The 6,884-nt window shown below is 41.0% G+C and overlaps 1 protein-coding gene across 5 annotated transcripts in view; it reads right to left on the reverse strand.

The window, feature by feature from the left end:
* Positions 1 to 4,708: 4,708 nt before the first annotated feature.
* The window catches only part of mtus2b (microtubule associated tumor suppressor candidate 2b), a 43,023-nt gene continuing 40,847 nt past the window's right edge, over positions 4,709 to 6,884 (reverse strand). For all 5 annotated transcript variants that reach the window (XM_081699878.1, XM_081699877.1, XM_081699876.1 and 2 more), the window contains one exon: positions 4,709 to 6,884. This exon is cut by the window's right edge and continues 1,348 nt beyond it. The gene's annotated coding sequence lies outside the window, so the exon portion shown is untranslated.

Genomic DNA, 6,884 nt, shown 5'->3' on the forward strand with positions numbered 1-6,884 from the left:
TGTCAGACTTCTATGTTTTCATCCATAAATCCTCTCTTCCTAAACGTTTCCTTCTCGCCCTTTCACTCCAGAGCAGTTCATACTGTTCTTTTATACAAAGCATAACATTGTTAAATGATCCTTCATGTATTGACATACTGAGCCTTCCAGAAGTGTTATCCTTTCTTGACCCGCTGCCGTCGCTAGAGGACGGCCGGTTCTTCGGAGTCGCTCTCCCCTCCAGGCTTTTCCTCATGCTGAGTCAGCGATCTTTTCTTTGCCACTGTCACATTCAGTTTTTCTCGCAGCCCAGACCCAGACTTCTTTTAACCAGGCAACATTTGAAAGTGATGGTTATTTTAAAAAAAAAGGCTTAAAAAAATTAAACAATTAAAAAATGAAGTGATCTGAATATGAAGCACCTGAAAGAAGTGCACACGCACGCGCACACACGCACACACACACGCACGCGCGCGCGCGCGCGCACGCACGCACGCGCGCGCGCGCACGCACGCACACACGCACGCGCGCGCGCGCGCGCACGCACGCACACACGCACGCACGCTCACACGCACACACACACACGCACACACACACAGAGACAGTGACTTTGCCCCAAAACGGTGCTACAATTAGTTTGTTGTTGTCGCTGACTTAGCAAGTGTCACACTACACTAGCAAATGCTACATAGAAATGTCAGGACCTGCTAAAAACCTGCTAAAAACATTTTGAAACAAACTGGATCTTCTAAGGAATTACAGGTATGAACATCACATTTCAAAAGAGCTCGAAAATGCAGATGGTCTCTGGGGATCGCTTTACTGAGTGCACGGCACGAACGAGACTGGGGGACACGGGATATTGTGTGGATGTGTAGGAGATGTGTGGGAGATGTGTGGGAGATGTGTAGGAGATGTGTGAGAGATGTGTGAGAAATGTGTGGGAGATGTGTAGGAGATGTGTGGGAGATGTGTGGGAGATGTGTAGTATTGGTGGACCAGATTATCTCATGGTTTTCAGAACAGACCAACCATTTATCACCAAGCATGCAAGAAGCATCTCAGGCTGCACTTGTCCGGTGTTCCTCAGTTATCATTCAGTCCGCTGATGATGTCTGGTTGAATAGTGAGGACCAGAACACGCATGAAAAACATTTAAAGGCACTTTTAGAGTTCTTGGTAAGTAAAGGTCACCAGGCTGTGAGAAGCTCCACCGTGCTGTGATGGAGGGCAGAATTTGGCAGATGGGTTCCTCAGAGCTCCAGGAGAACTGGCCTTCTAGGAGCTCTGCTACTGCTGCATGGCCTCTTCTTGCTTGCTGATGTAACTCAGGACACTTTGCAGTGAGGAGCATATGCAGGTTTTCTTCCCTTCACATTTAAGGACCAGCTTAGTCTCCTATTGACCTGAAACAACCATATGGACACTTTCAAACCGGTGTGGCCCGGATGTCATGGAATCACTATGTAACCTAGTGAGAGCATTCGAGTGGCCAGATAAGGACATAGCGATCCTCTGGCATGTCCATGTGTCGTGGAATCAGGAACTGGACTGTAGGTCATGACATTCATGTTCCAAAGCAGCCTGTGTGGCATCGATGTGTGTGATGGGGTCACACGGTACATAGTTAAGTACTCCACAGATGACAGGCAAGAAGGGAGAACAGGAAACCAGTGATCTATAACCGAGACTCTGAGAATAAGGCAACATAAGAAAACTACAAAACAAATGAGAAAAAGAAGAAGTGGAACAAACAGGGAACCAGTGGAGAAGGAAACAGAACAGAATATGTAGAAAGACAAAATGTTCACGGACCCAAATGAAGACATAAACACAAAGAAATGCAGGAGAAAGTACTTCAGACAGGACGATAACTAGGACCGAACCAGGACCAGGTGGAAGCAATCAGAAGCAGAAACAAGAAACCATAGCAACAAAACAAAAACAGTGAAGACACTGCTACAAGGCAGGTTGTCAAGGACACCGCGAAAGACAGTTTTCACCATGTTTCTGAAGCAGAATGTCTTTTGCAATAAACCATTTTAAAATAGAGACCAGTGCGGTTTAGTGATTGCATACATAAACACACCACTCATCCAGGTTTAGCAGGTGTGTCGGAGCACACTGGCCCTCCTGGATGGGACATGGACACGCCTGCTATAGTTCTTCACTGGTGGTCACAGCTGCTGGCTGGATATTTTTCACCGGTTCACTCTTTTCACTCCAGCAGTGACACGAAGGTGTTCAAATACAGAAGCTACTGTCGGAACACTCATGTTTCGTGACATTAGACAGTTTACGCTTATTTTCTTCCAAATTGTACAGTACATCCATGGATGAGTAGGGTCTGCTTGGCATCGGAGCAAAACAGCGGTCCTAGGAATTCTGGAAGTGAGTTCTAGGAATTCTGGAAGTGAGTGCTACCACCTGCAAGGCCATGCCAAAAGTCTCCCCAAGTCTCCCCGAGGTTTAGTGAGAAGTTGCAACCTGTTGCAAGGCCCTGTGCAGGAAGAGTAAAAGTATATGTTGTTAAAGAAGTGACCAATGCACTAAAGCCTAAATTAATGATTGCATTCTTCTCATCATATCCTTACTTTATCCAGACGATTTCACTTTACTTAAAGTTTGTGGAGCATTTAAAAGTTTTTATAAGTTGGTATATGCTAATATTAATGCAGTCTACATTACAAAGGTGAGAAATAGCAACACTTTACCTAATGTCTATAAAGAGAGCTGATATGTTTTCATTCGATGTTATGAGCAGTAATGTTAAGTTAGCAAGGAACATTGATGACTAAGCCAGTTAGAGAGGATTCTTGTTTTAGTACAAAAGTATCTATAAACCCTTATGTGAAGGAACATAACGATACATGTTCTAAAGCTTTATGACACTGGTCTCAACAACAATTTCATAAACAGTTAATATATGTTATATGCATTGTCACTGTGCTATATATCCTTATGCTATGGCGGTATAACAGTTTATGTTCAGGTCAGTAGGGAGTTCACAGTTTAGGGCCACAGTGAGAAAACAATGCTCTTCCTCTCTGTAGTCCGGGAAGGTATGACAGGTATATACTAGCAAAAAAAGTCTACAGTGCTCAAAAGATCAAAGAAAATGATAAAGGTGCTCTTTGGTAGGGAATAATCAATAATAATAATCAATAATAATAATAATAAAACTATCATTTAAGTGACATTGTATTTTCTGCCACCTTGTGGCGAGTACTGGAATGTGCTACTTACACGGTTTGGATTTCTACTGAACTAACGAACTAATAGGTGAACTTACAGGTGAACTTACAGGTGAACTAACAGGTGAACTTACAGGTGAACTTACAGGTGAACCTACAGGTGAACTAACAGGTGTAGTTGGGAGACGCAGGTGGAAGCGGCTGCGTTAAGGCGGCTGTGTTTCTACTATCCGTGGGCCTCAGACTGCGTCTTCATCACGATTAGTCAATTCTTGTTTTAATTTCCATGTACTTAATAAGGGTTTTTTTCACCTTTTTGAAGTCTAGACTAGATGACTAGAACTAGATGATGACTAGAATATTACTGTCAGTAGAGCTGAGAGCAAATCTATCAAATCAATCGAAATATATATTCTGTCAAACAACTTTGAGTCTTTTGCGTGAAACCAGTTTGGTTTTTGTGGTTGTTCTGTGTTGTTGACCCCTGCTGCCACCTTCAGGTCAAAGGCGGCATTTCATAATTTCTAATCACGCCTGAACCACCAGGTGCTCAAAAAAACTAAGGCTGCAACAAAGAGGATTTTGATAACTGGTTGCCAATTTAAGGAAAATAAATGTGTCTTTAGTATTTTTAGCAGTGTGTGATATTTTTGTAAAGCTCATGTGAAGTACACATTTCTAACAGAGGTCCTTCATCAGCTGTGTTTGTTTCTATAACCTTGTGTACCTTACTACAATGTTTTACTATATCTACATCTTTAATTACAGTAAACTGGTGTTATTCCTATAAATAAATACATTTTAAAAATGTGTGTGTGTATGTATGTATATGTGTATGAATTTAATGTGTGCGTATACATGTATGATGTATTCTAAGGATTTTCTTTCTCGGTATGCATCTTTCCTGCAGTGTTTGTGAGCTCCTCTGCAGGTCTCAGGGTGCGTATGTAGGTTTGAGGTTTGGGAGCTCTTCTGAAGGTGCGGGAGTTCTGCTGAAATCTGTAACTAATGTTCTGTTATCACTAGAACATCTGAGTCACACCACAAATACACTAGAAGATGCTGTGCATCAGAGACATGGGGAAAACTGTCATGCAAACTCATAACAAAAACAGATAAATATCAAAAATCATCATCACCACAGAATTCTCTTGGCTCACAGCAGTCTGTCATGCACTTACCCTACAGAGCCTGCCTGGTGTCCCACAGTTGCCATGGTTTCCCCACCGTTACCGTGGTTTCCTAGTCATTCTTGCTCCTTTTCATTTGTTTATGCCACAAATGGCATAGATGACTATGAATATGAATGTTGTTTGTTGTAGTGTTTATACTTCCTGCTGGGATAATCAGTGTCTTACTGGTAGCAAGAAAATCCTGCTCTATTTCAGCTGCAGGAAAATGATACATTTTCAAGCAAGTGCGTGGACAGCCTGGGTGTGTCAGAAATGAAACAGGACGGATTTGTGTCATTTGGTCTCATTGATCAGTTGCTATAATTGGTTTATACAGGTTTATAGGAATCAGCTAGAACAGTGTTCAGGTATTGTGTTGCTTTATTCATGGACCCACACACATGCCTTGGAGCACCTTTCTCTGTTGCTGCTGTTTACATTCAGTTCAAACTCCAAATATCACATTTTGTTGCAAAAGCACTGGACACTCGAAATGGTACTTTCAGAAACTCTGGAGCAGAGCGTGACTTGATGTGAAGATTTGAATTCAAAGTGCAACATATACAGACATGTCTTAACGCATTACAGCTGTACACTGTAATCTAATCTAGACTGCCAAATTTCAATACAACAAAATCTTAAAAAAGACATGCTTTCTAAACATGTTTCAATGTCAACATAATGGCTTTTACAAAATAAATTAGAAGACAAGGATTGAAAAGACTAACAATGTCAATCTAAACCCTTAAAACCCATTCAGTAAAACAAATTCAACAAATAAATCAGAAATTCCTTAATTATGTTCATCTCATACACACACGCGCGCACACACACACACACACACACAAAGCATTTGTCATCATAGCTAGATTACTTTGTAAACACTCGTAAATTTACAGGATCTTACCATGACGCGTTTGTAACTCTAATGTCTTGTGTGGTTTTCATATTTGATTTACAGTTTCAATAATATGTGACAGTTTAGCATCAAATCAAAGTATCTTTCTCAAGCAATCAGCGTCCTGACACAAGCACTTCCCTCATTGTCAAATGTTCTGCATTTCACTGTGGTAAGTAACTTCACTAAGCTCAGTGTGCCATGCAGTTTACAGTGTCGATATTTATTTCTGTCTACTATGATTAAATGCAAACTGCAAATTCATTGAACCAGAAAAATGAACATATTTTGCAGAGCACTCCTAGCCAGAAAAACTTGTAATTTATATAAGTGTAGGAAAATAAACCGTAGAGAATTCAAAAGCGCCCTAGACTGTAATCTTTAAATTTTTACTACTGATCTGTGTGAAACATCCTGTTAACCTGAGACTGATCTCACACGAGATACACAATGCAGAGTACAAACACAAAAGCGCTGAGCTCAGCACTCAGGAAGCTGAGGTAGCAGGCCATGCGTCTGAGCTGTGGGATTCACCAGCACGCAGCAACAACAAATATCATGGTCTCGAGCTGTCTCACTTGTGAGTTCTAGACAATCACAACAAAATAAGTAAACATCCTGTAAATAAATATTTGCAAAAAAGTGTCAATCCATGATACCAATTCACCAACATAAAACATTCCTGAAAAAAATTACCCCCTCTTAATGTCTTTGCTAGTAAATCTCTCATTTATATTTACATATTTGAAACAGGTAATTGGTTTTCATCATAAAACTATTACAATAATTTTTCATTTCATTACATTTTTCACTGGATGTGTCAAATAGGCTGACAGAGACATGTTACTGTCTCTTGCAAGCTAGTAATAGTGCGGTCTGGCTCATGCTCCGCGTCACGTGCCGTACACAGTTTGGTGATCCAACACAGGAATCTACTCAGCAGCCTATAGTGTGGCTCTCCACACGCTGGCCTACGCGTGTTAGACCAGCAAAGCTTCCAAAATTCTTACTAACATTTAAACTGAATGTTTCACCATTCATCATGACGAACTATGAGCATGCTACGCACTAGGAAAAGAGACACGCAGCTTCGCTGCCAACATTTTGGTGCCCGCTGTAAGTTTTAGCCTGACAAACACATGAAGGTCTTGTGGTGCAAGACTGTTCTAACATGTAACCAAGCTGTACGGTTACAACAGCGCCATTTACCCAGCAGACAGTGAATAGAATATGGATACAAATAGTTGGGTTATAACAATCAGAGGATTAATGCCAGCAAGAATGTTTAGAGTATAAAAAGCCATTGACAGTAAGAAATGTTAGTTTTCATAGATTAATGCTTTCCTGAAGCTTTGTCTCTCTGTAAACACTGCATGGCAGATGAAGGCATGAATTCATTTATCTATCTATCTATACACACACACACACACACACACACAAACACAAATACACACACACACTTATACAGATACACACACACACACACACACACACAGATAAACACACACATACAGATACACACACACACACACACACACATACAGATACACACACACACACACACACATACAGATACACACACACACATACAGATACACACACACACATACAGATACACACACACACACACACACACACACA

The sequence above is a fragment of the Electrophorus electricus genome, chromosome 17, assembly GCF_041902795.1.
Source record: "Electrophorus electricus isolate QZ-2024a chromosome 17, ASM4190279v1, whole genome shotgun sequence".
NCBI lineage: Eukaryota > Metazoa > Chordata > Actinopteri > Gymnotiformes > Gymnotidae > Electrophorus > Electrophorus electricus.